Consider the following 17,441-nt stretch of genomic DNA (forward strand, 5'->3'; position numbering starts at 1 on the left):
TTTTGAACCGTGTTCCCATAGGCCTTCTCAGGAACTTATCAATGATCATCATCAATGATTCCGACCCGCTTTTTTTTTTTTTAAATATACCATCTGTGGCAGATTAATTCCATTAATAGCCTCAGTTCTTCACCCATCACTATATGCACTCTCTCTGCCCTGTCATTTTACCATGTCCTCTCATTCTGCCTCACCTATGTGATTTGCTCTAGCTAATGGGATATTAGCAAATACAATGCAAGCTGAAGTTGAGAAATTGGGCATTTATGCTCACTTTTACACCTCTGCTTTTGCCCTGAGAACATGCCTGGGCTGGTTTACTGGATGGCTATGAGAGACTCAGGGGGAAGCTGCTATGGAGCAGGGCGAAGCTATCCACTTGACAGCCAGCTAACCCCAAAACACTCGACGGAGCCCAGCCAATATCCAAAGAACCTCCAGGCTTATTTTCAAATCACTGATTCATGAGTGAAATAAATGCTTATTTACTTTAAGCTAACGAGTTTTGGGGTGGTGTGTAATGTAGCATTGCTGTGGCAATAGATAAATAATAGACCATCTCTTCTCAACTGGATCCTCACCATGATGTTTAAACAAGTGCGAGGTCTCTCATTCCTTAAAAAACAAGGCTTCACTCAATCTTTTACCTTCCTGAGGTTAATATTTTTAGAGTTAGATTACTTTAATGAGTTGTCCTATACTTGCTACCACCATTTTCGATACCGCTCATTCTTTAACCTACTCCAATCTAGCTTCCAGGGACAGCACTCCATGAGGACAGCACTAAAGTCACCAATGAAATGATAAGTCTAATGAACGATCTTTAGTTTTCAACTTTTTTGCCTTCCTAACAACATTCAACACTGTTGCCCATTTCTTCTGCTATGGACTGGATTGTGTCGGGCCCCTCTCTCCCCCATGCCCCTCCCGTCTCCCTGCCTCAGATTTATATATTAAGAGATATAGGGCTTTTAGGAAATAATTAAGGTGAAATGAGGTCACAGGGCAGGGCCACAATCCAATAGGATTGATGTCCCTATAAGACGAGAAGGAGATACCAGAGAACAGGAAAATGGCCTGCAAGCCAGGAAGAGAGCTCTCATCGGCAACACAGAACCCTCCAGATCTTGGACTTCCCAGCCTCCAGAACTGTGAGGCAATAAATTTCTGTTGTTTAAGTCATGCAGTCCATGTTATTTTGTTATGGCAGCCTGAGCAGAGTAAGATACACTCTTTCTTGAGACTCACTTTTTTTTGGCTTTTGAGACAAAAAACAATACTGGCTTTCCTCTGCCTCTTCCTGTCACTGCAAGGCATCCCACTCTACCTGCAGAATACATATTGGCATTTCTCAAGGTTGAGTCCCAGGCTTTCTTTTCTTCTTCTCCTATACTCTCCCTTAGCTCTCATCCATACTCAGTTTCAGTCATGAATGATATCCTAGATATCTCAATTTTCCTGAGTACTCAACCTAAAGCAGCTCTCCCTAAAAACTCCTTATGTCATTTAATTTCATTAACACAGAATTTACCAGTGCCTTCTGTTTTCTATTTTATTTTTCCCCCCTCCCAAAAAAATACAAGCTTGATGACATTAGAAATCCCTGCTGGTCTTATTCAGTATATTATTTTCAGCACCTAGCATACAGAAACTGGATAAATATTTGTTGAAAAAATAAATCTGGGATATTTGTTTCTGGCCATGATGAAGTAACAAAATGAATTTGCCCTCTCACTTTAAACAACTTAAAAAAACCCCACAAAATATATGAAATAATGTTTTTAAGATAATGGATGACAGGAAGTACAGCATGACAATGATTCCTGACAAAAGGGAAGCAAAAGGTGGTAAGACCTAAAATTTTCTCTGGCTTACTGCTTGGAGAGTTTCCAGGCTGCAATATAGGGGGAACCCAAATAGAGCTTGGAAATCTTCCTGAGAAAGGAAGACAGAGTTTGGAGGTGAAGGAGTCCCAGGTGACTAGAATGTGTGGAGCAGAGTACAGGATAGAGAGCTGCAGAGAGAGCTAGTTCCAGAGCTCCTCGCAAGTCTGTAGATAAATACTGATCAGTACATTAATGCTTCCCAAGGCTGTGAGAAAGACCACTGAAAAGGACCAGCTGGAAAATACCTAGAGGCCATGCAGGACTGGATATGATTGGTGTTCCCACCAAAAAGAACGGAAAGACCTCCTAGCCCCTGGGGCATTAAGTAGAGTCCTCAGACAGGTGTTGGTACTACCTGACTAGTGGGGTAAAATTAGCCACTGAGAGGACGTGAACATGGTTTTTGAGAACGTGCATGGTCTATCCTTCACTTGCTCCTCAATCTTCACCACACCTGACATCATGCTCCTCCTTTCCGTCTTGACTCAAGACACACCAGTCATGTCTTATCCCTCTTACCCACCAGGAATACCATGCCTCATACTTTTTTCACATTCAGTTCTTCCTGGAAGATCACTGCTCCCCTCCCCATTCTCTGCCACTTGGCCTAGTTGGTTCCTACTCAGTCTTCCTACTCACTCTCACTCAGCTCAATGGTCATTTCCTCAGAAGTCTTCCTTCACTTCTCTAACTTGGTAAGATCTCCCTATAAGGAATTCTCATAGTACCACCTACGAATTAAGAAGTTGTAAGATTTGTGTAACTGTTTTTTCAATGTCTGCCTCTCCAAACAAACTTGACCATGAATGGAGTGACATCTGGTTTTGTCCCCCCATCATATTCCATATGTCTAGCATACTGCCTGGCACACAGGAGACAAACCTTTTTGAAAGAATTAATGGGGTCTATAGATACTGGCTTTTAAAATCTAGCCTTCTGTACGTTTATATAACACAGAGGCAAAGAAGCAAACAAATGAATTTTCCAGGTTGCCTAGAACTGGAATTGAGCGGGAGAAAAAAGAAGCCAAGGTCTTTCTTAAAATTAAACAAAAACAAGGAAGAAAAAAACCTGGCAGGATGAAATCATTCACACACCTACTCTGCCTTTTATTTTTCTGTAATTAAACAAAAGGTGAACTCAGTAGGCTTTATATTATGATAATCACAGGATACTCAGCTCCACTACAAAGAAAACGATTTACTGCCCAGGAAAAATGAGGAGAAAAACATGGTAGCCATGAAAGCTGAATTAAAAATTTTGAATTACTAAGTGAAGAAATAGAGAAGGAAAAAAGGGGTAGAAAAGGGGAGAAGAGAACACTTGAGGAAGGAATTTAAGGTGTGAAGCACTGAAATCAATCTCTTTCTAACAGGTGGTAGCAGCTGGTTAAGGAAGAGAAGGGTGACCCTTGAACTTACCTCAGATAGACAAAGCAGGTCTGGAGGCTGCTGGGAGAGAATAAAGGTTTACAAAACAGAATAAAACTGGCATTGATGCTCCCCCAGCACCACTGTGCTGGATAAAGACAGGTCTTGTTCCATAGAGAAAAACAAAATAACACAGCTACACGTCAGAAATGTATTGTGTGTGAGGTGGGAGTGGACAACAGGGAGCGAGTATGGATGGGTGTTGGGAATTAACTGGATATAATAATCTTAATTTACTAAAAAAATACAATAATTTTTTTTTCTAGTCACACCTTATTAAAATTCTACTGATATTACCAGGGGTCAGCAAACTTTTTCTGCAAAGGGCCAGATAATTACTATATTAGGCTTTGTGGGCTTTATAATCTCTGTTGTAACTACTCAATTCAGCTTCTGTGGCATAAAAACAGCAATAGACAAACACATAAGTGAATGAGCATGGCAGTGTTCCAATAAAACTACTTACAGACGCCCCAAGTTAGAAAGTTAATTTTGTTTGAAAATAGTGCTGTACTCCACATCCATTAAAAGGGAGAATCAGGGCTTCCCTGGTGGTGCAGTGGTTGAGAGTGCCTGCCGATGCAGGGTCGCCTGGACTCAGGTCCGTGCCCCGGTCTGGGAAGATCCCACATGCCTCGCAGAGGCTGGGCCCGTGAGCCATGACCACTGAGCCTGCGCATCCGGAGCTTGTGCTCCGCAACGGAAGAGGCCACAGCAGTGAGAGGCCCGCGTACCGCAAAAAAAAAAAAGGGAGAATCAAACAAATTCTCTTTCTTTAACTTATACTAATTATGTTGCCAAAGTGAAAAAACAACTTGAAATATTTTTTGATAAGTTCCCTGAGTTCCTTTGTAACTCTAGTATCTAACAATGCATGGTAGATCAAAAGAAAAATATACAATATTTGTTGAATAAATTGAATAGTTTTCCACGAAAGATATGGGGCAATTAGTAAAGCAGAATGTCCGTAACAGTTGACAAAGCAATGGTATATAAGATATGCAATAACAATTCTAAGACAAAAAATCAAGACAAGGAATTACTAAAGTAGCTGTTTCATATTTTAACATAGTATTATGGCAATAATACTATATTAAAACTCTTTAAAACCTAACATTCTTCTCTTTACTCAGTTCCTATGAAAATTATAATGATGGGAAAATAACCAATTGTAAACAGAATGGATTTTTATTAACATTTTTTGATTTCATTAGAATACTTTAAATTATTGGGTCACAGTTTTAATATTTTTACTGATGGAACTGGCAAGTAAAATGGTAATATGAAGCCCATGTAATAAAGAATAGGTCAATGTATTTATTATTTCTTACATTAAAATATCTGTCTTTGTTTCATCCAGTTCTGACCAAATTAAGTGTGGATAAATTAAGACTTGAGACACTGATCTCGTATGTTTTCCTAAACTCGTAAGATACTTTCTCATGGTCTGTAATACAGAGAGGAAAGCCACGTGAACTGACTGCTACCACAGCTCTTCCTTTCTTAACTCATTATGAAATAAAATCTAATATACAAAAATGAAACTTATTCTACGAAATAGGCTGATCCACCATGCACTGTTAGACATTAGAGTTACAAAGGAACTCAGAGAACTTATCAAAAAATATTTCAAGTTGTTTTTTCACTTTGGCAACATAATTAGTATAAGCTGAAGAGAGATAATTTGTTTGATTCTCCCTATTAATGGATATGGAGTACAGCACTATTTTCAAACAAAATTAACTTTCTAACTTGGGGCATCTGTAAGCAGTTTTATTGGAACATTGCCATGCTCATTCACTTACGTGTTTGTCTATTGCTATTTTTATGCCACAGAAGCTGAATTGAGTAGTTGCAACAGAGATTATAAAGCCCACAAAGCCTAAAATATTAATTATGTGTCTTCTTTCAATGGTGAATCTTAGTAAAGCACTTACAATTTAATTTTGATTACTCTAACAATTTACGTACAACAAGAACAAATCTAGTACATAGATTAACTTACAGTTTTACAGTCATTGCTTTCTTTCTGGGAACATCACAGTAAGTACAGAGAAAGCCTAGCAGGAAACTATGTAGAGCAGTGCTTCCTAATTATGTTGCCCAAACTGTGTTCTGTGGGATATAAAATTTGGAGAATGCAGTTTAACATGCTAATGGGGCACTGCAACTCAATAAGCGCAGGAAAGAGAAGGCAGCATTTCCCAACGTTATTAGACCACAGAACGCTCTGCACACAGAACATCTTGGTGGACGAGCATTTCCTGGAATACACCTTTGGAATGCTTGCATAGCAAACTACATTAAGGTGACTAAATCATCTGGAAACGTTTTTCTATCAGAATGAAATTCAGAAAATCATCTACTCTATGTTTCACAGTTTTTCCATTAGAAGATAATTATGATGCTGAGTAACGGCACATGAAGTAACTCTAATTCTAAATTTTCTTTTTAAATGCTAAAGGATACTCTGTGCCGAGGGTTGCCTCAACCATACAAATTTAAAAGAATATCTTGAGTTAGGATTCAAAAAAAATATGGTAAAATGTTCATTAGCAGGACCAGAGAAGTATGCACGGTTAGTATCAGTTTTAGGTAGTTAAAGGAGTAATCACCCATCAGTTATATACCTGAGTGAAAACCAGAATTCTGAATGGAAAGAATATATATATATATTCAGTCGGTTTTGAGGATAGACCACAAAACAGGAGAAGCTGACAAACTGAACTTTTTTCAATCCAATCGAAAGTGTCAACTTGAGTTCTGAATTTTTACGGGAAAATTTAACGTTTTAGGAAAATAGTAGCTTTAAGTACACATTAGGTTATTCTAGTTTGAAATTTCCTCAGAGGTGTCCAAAGTCCATTTATTACATCCAGATATGTATCAATTAGGAAAAGGCACACCTTTGCTTTAGGAATTCAAGACACTGACATTGAAGAGGTCTACATTATTATTTTCAATAGTCACACACAATTTTAGGTCATTATCACCTCCGAAACCATCTCTTAGAATTGGCCCTTCACACACCCCATTCTGCCCTCCCCTCAAATCTACACTGTGTGCAGCTACTAGAAAAAGACTCCTTAGAATTACACTTTGATCACATAGTTTATCACAATTCACAGAATAAATTCTTGGTTTGATCTCTTTTCTTCCTGTTACACCCACTTGGTGAACCTAATTACTCTTAAGTATAAGGGCCCACCTTTCTCCAAGCTTACATGCTGGCAACTGAGATAAAATCACAAAGCTGTTCAATCCTGTTATTTCCCGAGACAGTATTTCAAACATTATCCACAGAGCTCAATGCCCACCATGCTACTCAGATTACCTCTTGATTCATAGAAAACAGACTCTACTATCCTCAATACTCTGCCCATAAACTGCTTTGCATCCTCATATATTATCCCCACTATCTTCACGTTTTAAGAGAGAAATGGCTCTTCTGGCCAAAACCAATCTCTCTAATGATACCCCAAGATATCCCATAATGAAGTCAGGGGCTTCACTCCATTTCTCCTACTTGCCATCTCATTTTTCTATCTTCAATCTTTTTTTTTCCACTGGCTTCTTCCCATTGGCATCTAAACATCCTTCAACTGGGCTTCCTCTCACTACTTCCCTATTTTCTCTCCAATCATAGCTATTTACATGTTTCTGTGCTAATTTTCTTCATTTCCTCTTCCTGCATTTAGTCAATCACAACATTTCTGGCTCTATTAGTCCACCAAAACCGCTCTCTCCCAAATCTCTAAAATAACCTCTTGTGCTATGTTCAATGGAACATTTCAAGGCCTAACTGACCTCTTAATAACATTTTACACTGTTGTTTCTTCTCTTCTTAAAACATATTTCGTTTTGCCACGCTCTGCTGGCTCTCCTCTTACCTCCTGACTACTCATCAGTCTCCTTTTGCACATATCTTTTCCTTTCTCCATATCTTTGGGGCTTCGAGACCCTATGTTCTTCATATTTTACACTGAACAGTCTCTTCCACTCTCATGGCTTCAATTATTTGCCCCAAATCTGTATCTCCAGCTCAGACCCCTCTCCTGAGCAAAAAACCCATATTAACTCATTTCTTCCTAAACATCTTTTCTTGGATACCCCACTAGATACCTCAAATTTCTTATGTCTAAAACTGAACACCTTGAGTGTTCTCTTATATCTCAGTGAATATTACAATCACCTACCCAGATGCTGAAGCCGAAAACCTGGATGTTATCCTTTATTCCTCTCTTCTCTAAGACAGGTTGATTCTACTTCATGGATCTCTCTCAAATATATCGATTCTTCCCCATTACTGCCACTATTAGGGCTCAAGATACATATTTTTTCATCAACTGATGCTGACCTCACAATTTGTGCTATGCTTCCATCAGTGGCTTTATCTTTTGCCATTTTTCCATCTACCCCCTGCCCCATCCTTCATTCCTATTTTGTGTCTCAGCTATATGAACTAAATTAACCAGCACTCCAGACAGGCCTGCTCTCTTCTGTCACCCAAATTTTCCCCATGCAATTTGCTTCTGCCTGAAATACTCTCTGGACTTCTAGTACTTTGTTATCCTTCAAATTCCAGCTTAAAAGTACGAATCCTTGCCTAATTCTCTGAACCTGGGTTCAATTTCCCTGTGACGTGCTCCTACAGTCAATCTCTCCCATCACAGCACTCATCTTTCTACCAGAATTGCCTATTCACTATCCCCCATGAGATGATAAGCTCCTTGAGAGTACAAACCATGACTTTCACCATTCTACCCTCTTAAACCATATAATATCCCACTTAAAACATAAAATACACTCTATATATTGAATAAATAAGTGATATAGATCTTCTTTTTCTCACTTAGATGGAAAAAGAACTTTTTGAACCTTTTCCGGTGCCTAAGAGCATATTGTAGGCATTCAAAAAGTATTTGTTGAAACAAGAATAGAATAGAATTGCATTTCTTCTTCTTCCTTTCCATGTCTACGGTTGATATATAACAGTACAAATGGAGTCAAGTATAACTTTCAAAACTTCTGTGTATTAAACTATATATGGACAGTTAATCTTGAAATGTTTAAAAACAAGACATTTGTGGTAGAAGCAAAACTCTTTATCAACAGAAATATTCCATTAATTCATTATATACCTAGAAAAGTCCTGTTGTTAAAAGTCTATCTCAAATTTCCAGTCACTAAGTACTCTATGAAGAAGAAAAACACATATAAAACTAATAATGAATTTTAGTGTCATTTCCAAAAAGGCAAAAAGAAGTATGGAATATCAAGAAAAATGAGAAAAAAACAACACCTTAAGAAACATTTAGAAATCGGATAATATAACAAATATTGCTATAAATACAACTTTATAAAAATAATGTCCCTGTTGATTGAATGGAAAAAAAAGAATGTTAAAAAATAAAGAAGGAAAGTTATCAGTAAAAGATAAATAAAACTTTAAGCAGAACAGGAACTACTACTAGTAATTTTTAAAATGAGAAAAGGTGAAAAACAACTCTTAATATGATATTAAAAATTTTTTAAATGTCACAAGGATTTGAAATTAATTTGAAAAGTAATAATTAGGCATCTTCCATTTTATTTTTCTAGGGTGATCTCATATTTATAGTGAGGTGAAGAATCATATTAAAATAAATTTACACTTATACCTTAGAAAGATACAATGGTTAAGAAGCTGGAAGGAACAAAACACAGTTCTGTTGAAAAATGACAATGTAAACTAGCTTTAGTATGAAATGAGGATGGTATAAAGAATTAAAAATGAAACACTACACTTTATTCTCCATTCATGGCAGTCTTTTAAAAATATGTGTGAATATTTTTAGGTGAATTATAAGTTCTTTTAAAAAAATAACTATCAGATTTCTTCCCTCTTTTTCCCTGATATACTATTTGTTATAATATTATTTTTAGTTATCCTTAGGGCAAGAAACAAAGGGCATTACTTTTAGATTTGACTCATCTTTCATAATGGAGACTCTAATTTGACCACCTTTAAAATTTTAATCACTGAATGTTAGATAGTTAAAATTTTAAAATCACTGCATGTTAGATATACTGAAATAGGTATTATAAAGTTATTCAGTTAAGTAATTGAATTTTGGGGGTCATAATAATCTTCTAACCTATTAAAACTTGAGTTTAATTACTGATTTTAATATTTTAATTTAGGACCTGAGAGTGTTTTTTTAGCTTTTAAAAAAGTTTTTTAAAAAGGTAACAAAAATAAAGCTGCCAATACCTTCTGGACCCCACAAAAGCCTCCCCTAAAATACACAATGTAACAATGCAACCATATGATAAAATATCCTTAAATTTCCAAATGTAACCTGGCACTCTTTCACGTCAGGGAAGTAATCAACAAGCACTACCACACTCTTACTTATCCTGAATTGTCTAGCACCTATCAATAGGCAGAGCTTGAACTCACTATGATGGCAACTACAGTGTTTACACCCAATTTTTGCTAGGTTCTAGGGGTAACAGTCTCCCTGAGGCACCAATGCCAGGTCAGTATAACTGAGTAAAGCCCATAATTACTTGCTGAAGTCATTTCAGTTTGCATTCTGAATTTAGCAGTACCTTAAAATTACCTGTATACGACTTTCTCCCTTGCTAGGCTACGGATCATCTCCGTAAAGAAATCCTTTATATCCACGGAATCTAGTTCAATGTCAGATATGAAAAAACTATTCAACAAGTTGCTGATTTATTGGGAAAAAAAATCTTGTTCCTTGATACTCTTTAAACAGTAAAATCTTAAAGTGGTTCCCAAAGTAGTACCAAAGGGCCTAACAACTTAATGGTATGTAAGACTGATACCCTAGGATTATTACATGTTATATAGTCTTTATCAATTTAGCCATGAGATAGTTTTTACTTCCTTCCAGATGGTCTCAAATCAAGACAATAAATATATATTAGCCTGTAGTGTAGTAGTTAATTTTTAGATAGTTACTTGGGCATATTTATTTGTCAAACTGTTTTCTATATTTTATATTAGAGCTATCAGATGCAAAAGCAGGTAATGTTCACATTAATATTTTTAGAAGCTTTCTATGTCTCAAATATACTTTAATTTGCTTGAAATCCTGGACACATTTAGATGTGGGGAAGTGCACTGGGACATTTAGCAGCACCTAATTTCACGAGTTTCATACTAGGTGCCAAGAAATTAGATTGTCCAAATGTTTTGGAAATAAAACTAAATCAGCTGTTCTTTTTCTACCCATTATCTCATACTTTACTCAAGGCACCTACAATGAAACTTTAAAATTAAGTAGAGAAAAACTTACCTAGTTGGGATTTTGAATAATAGTTTGCCATTTGTCCACTGTTGCAAGACTGCCGTTTATGTCTTTTTGTTGACATTTCTGTGGTCTTCCATGGTGGTCTTTTTCTTTTGTTCAATTTGCTAAGAACTTCAGAACTATCAGAAGGATTCTTGTCATAGTTAACACATTTATTTAATTTACTATTGTCAAGTTGGCTAGGAAATTTATTGCTTGAAGGACTATTTGCTTTAGCATTTTCTATTTCTTTAGATTGCTTTTTAAAAGAATTTTGCCTAGCAGAATGGGATCTTAAGGTAATGTGCTTTGATTCTTCTATGTGAGTTTGATGATTACTTCCACTGTTAACAGATTCAGGAGAGTAAATGATTGTATTTAACTTAAAAGTATTTCTGTGTTCAAGATAGTTGATCTTCCTCAAAAATATTCTACAATCTTTTAAGGTTTTTGACCTCCAATTATTTGGACATACATTTCCTAGTCTTGGGCCCTTTTCAAAATATTTTTGGCTGCAGTTTGTTCCATTCTCCTTTGCTTCTGACTTAAATTTATTCTCTAAACTACCATGTGTTTTGAAGTCAGACATTGCCACCCTCTGCTGCAAAAAGTCATCCCTGACCTTAGGTGGCAAAATAAACTGATTATCTACTGTGTTTTTTCCTTGGCGTGGGATGTCAGCATTTGTTCCTCCCTCAGCCTTACTCAAAAATTGGTTCTGACAAAAAAATCTTAAGTTCCTCCTTTTAGAGATCCAAGCACCTGTTCCATGGCTGTGCAGCTTTCCCTCTCTTCTCCACCTTTCATGCCGCAACCTCTTAAACTCAGTTCTTTTTAACCTAGTTAGTGTTAAATTACTTTTCACATTTAAGAGTGGAGAGCTAACCACTTTATGTAGTATATGCAACTTCCCTGCTGATTTTGAAGGAGAAGATAGTGCAAATTTTTTAAAGTGCTTTCTGAAGGGGCTGGTATTAAAATCAGAATATTTGGTCCCTAATTTAATTCCTCTGGTATTTATTACTTCCAAAGGGTTTCGTGCATTTGCTTTTCTAACTAGTGAAAGAGACTGCGTTTCTGTTGTTTGCATAAACCAGGTACAGAGTTCATTCAAATCATACTTTTTCCGAAAAAGCATTTTTACAGGTGAAACTTCAAGTTCTAAAAAACAGGTGTCCAAAGGGCTTGCTATTTTGAAGTTATCATTTTCAATGTGTTCTCTTTTTTTATGAACACAATTTTCAGCTTCATCTCCACTCACGGGCACCCAAGCATTTGTTATTTGCTCAAATCTATTGTTTAATTCCTCTAATAAGGAATCGTTTGAAGTAGAAGCAGCCCACCACCTGAGCAAAGGGTTTGATGAAATTATAGGGTCCAAGGATACTTCAGAAATGGGTATTAACTTATCTTCCAAACGCTTTTTTGCATTCCTTGAATTTCTAGCTCCTGGTGTACCTTTGGAAGCTATTTTAATCCTTGACTGCTTATGTTTGTCCTTCTGACTTTTACCTTTCTGCAAATGGAGTTTACACGATTTATGGAGCAGAGCATTTCTATAAATAAGTGAACCAGAAGATGCTAATGAATGTAAGAAATGCAGAGATGGTTTTCGATCCCTAATAGAATGTCTCAAAGGTATAGTAGGAACCATACTTTTTGATCCATTCTTAAATTCGTCAGCTTCAGTGTGCCTTGTATCCACGGTGCACTGGTGATCATATTTTACTTCAGGCAGATTTTTTTCTAATATATTCTCTTGTTCTAAGGGAGGTAAGCAGCTGCTAATACTTACTTCTCTCTCCTGAGGTGAAATTCTATTAATAGTCACAGATATGCCAGAGATTTTCACTTTTGCAGGTCTACCAGGCTTCCTAATTATTGCCAAAGACTTCTGATTTGGTCGAATAATGTTCTTGGAAGGTTGAGGTATCACAGACTTGTTCTTGATAGGTCTAACATGTTCAAAGCCAGACCCCAAGGTCTCAGTTTCAGTAGTCAGACTTGAAATAGCACTTATTCTTTCACCCGAGTCTATTTCACATTCTCTAATATTTCTGAGACTATTATATTCTGTTGGAAAATCAGCAACGTTATTATTTAAAGACATACCATTGCTTATGTTTACACTTCCTTCAGAAACATGCCTTTTAGTTCTTCTTGACCTTCCATAAATAACAGTTACTATAATACTCTTCTTATATATACCTTCTTTTACTTCTGATAAGAGAGATTCTGGGCTTTTCTTTTCAGCACTAAAGGACTCATTTTGGCAAATGGTGATGTCCGTTTGGTCAGTTTTAGGTTTGGGTGGTCTTCCAATTGGTCGCTTAATCTGTTTCACAACCTGGGGACCTATTTTTTTAGGTCTACCTGGTTTTCTTTTAAAAGATGAATCAATAGCACTGCTTGAATATTCCTTAGGTTCCTCTTGTGGCTTATCACTATTCATATCATCTGTAAACACTGCAGAGGATTCTGCAGTTTCTTTTGCACTATTAAATTTGTTTAGTTCTTTTTGGAGACCGTCACTATCATTAAGATTAGAATTATAATTTTCAAAGTTGGCATTTGGGATATTCTCATTTGTTTCTTTTTTTTTTTCATTTACTTGATGAGTTGGTCGTTTTTCCGAAGGAAGATAGCAATTTGATTCGGAATTACCAACTGAAGTTAAAGTATATTTGACTCCTTCACTGCTTTTAACCTCAGATAAAAACATGAGTTTGATAGGACTAGAATAGTTGGCAAAAGAAGAGCTTTCAATGGCTTCATATTTTGTTGGTAAATTTTCAACACTGGAAATCAAGCTACCTGTATTTAAAACAGATGACTTTTTCTGGTTATCAAGTCTTTTGTTATTCAAATCTATTGTAGGTATATGATTGCTTTTAATATTGGTGGATGCCACTATGGGTTTTGATAAACTCTGCTCTTTGCATGTCATTCTACTTACAGTAAGAGTCATATTTCTACCAGCATGTTGATCTTTATCATCAATTTCTATCAATTTCTTGGATGCTTTATATCCTTCCGATAATGACTGATTATTCCAAGACTTTTTGGCCATATTTATTGTATCTTCCAAACGTTCCACAACAACTTGTAAATTAGAATTCATTGCAATTTTGTTTAAATCTATATTGTGTGAGCTTTCAATCTGAATACTTTTTACTGGATCTTTTTTTTTTGTAGAGTCACAGACTTTTTTGGCCTTAGGTGATTTTTTGAAAATATAATTATTTGTTACATATATAGAATACCACCCTGGAGGTACAATATTTCGTTTAGTTCTGCTCAAAAGTCCAGGGACATCACTTTTCAAAGGAGTTTGAATATTCTCTAATTTTGGATTCTCTTTATGATTTTGCAAAAATTTTTTTCCAGCCACAGATTTCTCCTGTGATCTTCTTATGCTCCTTTTCTCAGAAGTTGTTTTAAAGCTTTCTGAAAATGCATCAAAAGCCAAGTTAGCTTCTAAATTAAGAGGTAGTTGCAATGATTGTAATCCATAATCTGGTGAAAATGTTTCTGCATGATTATTATCTTGAAGGTTTTTAGAATTTTGTAAAGAAGGCCCTTGGCAATGATAGAATTCTTCTTTGTCCGCTGAAAATAGTTCATCGTGGCACACAAATTTCCTTGGATTTTTTTCAGTGTATTTTTTTCTTACAAAGTTTTCATCAAGACTAGCAAGTTCTCTTTTTATCTGTAAAGACTGCCTTCTAAATATGGGTGAATCAGGAGAGTTGCGCATTGCAAGTAAGGTTTCTTGACGCTTTCGAAATCTTGTCTGAATAATTTTATTTTCTACCTTTTTATCATGTTGACTCAGTAATTCCATAAAACTGTAATCACTGGCCTTTGCATTATGCAAGAGAGAGGTTATTAAATCTCTCAATTTTAAATCATTATCTCTATTACAATCACTGCTAGATAATTTTATAAGGTTTGTCATATCTATCGTTTCTATTGATTTTAATTTTTCATTGATACGATCCATTAAATCTTGAAAAATTACAGTAGTTTCACCTTTTTCTTGATTTGTAGTACAATTATTGCTGTCTTCCAAGAGCAAACAATCAGAGTTACTGGATTTTTTAGTTTTATGCATTTTACCTTCATGATCATCTTTGTCACTGCTTATTTCTGCTGGTGTCAGAGATGGAGGCTGGTTAATGTTTGTTTCAAGTCTGTTATTTTCTAAGGCTGAAAGCTCTGAGATGACATCTTTCAATTTTTCAAATCCTTCAGTCTGTACAGGTGATAATGGTGGGGGTGAGGGACTTCGAGATCTACAAACGTCTTTAAGACTTATTGAGACATCACGTATTTCCCTTGATGAAAGAGGAGTCTGAAAGGCTGATTTTGTGGAATGAATGTTTGGTAAGAGTCCAGAACAACACCTGTGAGAATTATAACTGTTTGCAATTCCTCTATTCACTACTGTCTTAATGTGTTCAATAGTTACAGTTTGGCAAGATAAACAATGTATATCTTTAATACAGACTGGCAGAGGCACAAAACCAGGGCTTTGTCTTTCATTGTGTAAATACCCTCTTTCTGCCAGCCTATATTCACAACTACAGGAGAGCCCATTTAAATCATCTTCAATAAGGGGATTTTGAGATTCTGAAGACACAGAATATGATGTATTACAACAGCAAAGAGAAGCAGCATTCTGCTCTTGGACTAGAAATTTCAACATAGCCAAAACTTGTTGCTGGTGATGTATGCACAAAGATTCCAAAACTTTGCTTAATGCTGATTTTCCTTTTTCCATTTTAGTAGCTTCCTCTGATTTTGCATCAACAGTTGAACTAAAAATAAAAATCAAACAAAAAATGAATTACAGCAAAAATACTAATATCGTAAGGAATTTTAATTTTAACAGAGTTTGAACAAAAGATATTTTGGTATTGCTGGACTCCTAACTCCTATGGAGAGCTGCAATAGTGACATCTTCATTATTGTTTAGCAAAAATAAAATGAAGCACTGGTGATAATTAATTTCCTATGACAAAATATGAGTCAAAGCAAAGCCCTATGTTTTGTGATATAAAAGCTGCTGTTGATGATAGATATGATTATATTTAGAGATTGCTAATGTTTAGTGCTTTGGATATATTAAGAATATTTAATGGAAAGTGCTTCAGAAGGAGTTAAAATTTTTGTAAAGTAGACATTTTATAAATTATTTTGATGGTTATCAGTCCATATTAGTACAAATAAGAAAAATAAGATGTAGGAGAAAATCTTTCTTATCTTTATTTAAAATAGATATTTTTCAAGGTAGTGAAAATAAGATTATGAATAAAAAAGAGTTTTGCATAGTCACAATCAAGGGATTTAGATTTCATATAAATAACAGAATGTCTTTTCTAAGATTAAACTGTAGGCCTTTTAACCTAATAAGAAAATAAAAATTGAAGCTATTTAAAAATGAAATCTATTTTTAATTGATTTTAGATACTAAATTAATTACATCAAAACTAAAGGCATTACTTACCTAATTATTTAATTTCAAATGCTGGAAAATGTCCCACTGCAAAAACTAACATACATCTAATGTTAACTAAAACCCAGATTACTTAGCAACCAATGTAGAGGTCTACAAAAGGCTTTTTAATCCAATACCGCAGCAAGAAGAATAAAATATATTAAAAGAATTCTGTTTCAGAAAAGTATCTATTTAAATTAAACATATCACCAAACTCTGTACATGAAAATAGCCTCCCACTTGTGATTTCTTTTATTTGTTGTTGTTAGTTCCTGACTTGTAGAAATTTTATTTAGGGTTGGAGTTGAAATATGCTGATTATGAATTGCTATAGAAGATTGTATTTTGTTTAAAGAAAGGGTTATTATGGTCATGAATATTAAAAATTAAAGAATTTTTCTTTTAAAATGAAGTGAAATTTATTTTAAAAATTTTCCTCCCTAAAACTGGCTTACCCTGTTTCACAGATAAGTATGCAATATTTTATCTACATTTTATAAAAACTACGTTGAGTAACAAAAACAAATTTTGCAAATTAGATCAAAATTTTTCTAGAAAAACAGTATCTTTGCTAGATTCAACCAATGTTTCACTACTACAACTAGCATGTGATTCGACATAAAGTAGCTATCAAAGAGATAAGAGATACGAAAGTACAGTAAAACTTTTTAAGTCCACTGCCACCTCTAGACAGATGAAGACAGGACATGACCTCAGTATCCTTTCTTTTCTGAAAATAATTTTTTGTAAATGTTTTCATGGTTGGGAGTGTAAAATAATTGAACTGAATCTGAAGATTCACTACTGGATAATTCAAGAAACCTATGTAGAGAACAGAGGCAGGAGTAAATGTTAACTATCAAATAAGAAGATATAAGTGATACTATACTCTTTCCCAGTAAATTAAAAATTATAATTTTCACATAAGCAAAAGAAAACCCCAGAAGTTCTGACAGACACATTTCCAACACGTTTCTTTAAAAGTTATGTTATGGCCTATTAAACATATCTGTGACTAAATAAAGAGATTTTACATGTCTCTCAGAAAAATACATTGCACTATATTTTAAAGATTAACATGGTTTTATAACAGTTCCTGAAATGCTCAAATGATTTTTCTCTGTTAGTAAAGTCTAGAGTAGAAATAATAAAAATTCATGACTAGTGTTAACTATTCTGAAAACCACTGATTTTTATAGCTCTCTTTTGACTTTCCAAGGAAGTCGATACTTATTATTTTTAATAATGGAACTTCAAAAATCTCAAAAATACCACAGTGGCCAGTAATTTCTACCTAATGCCGTAGGAAGAACAACTTTAAGAA

Source organism: Leucopleurus acutus (genome assembly GCF_964270905.1).
Source record: "Leucopleurus acutus genome assembly, chromosome: 4".
Taxonomy (NCBI): Eukaryota; Metazoa; Chordata; class Mammalia; order Artiodactyla; family Delphinidae; genus Leucopleurus; species Leucopleurus acutus.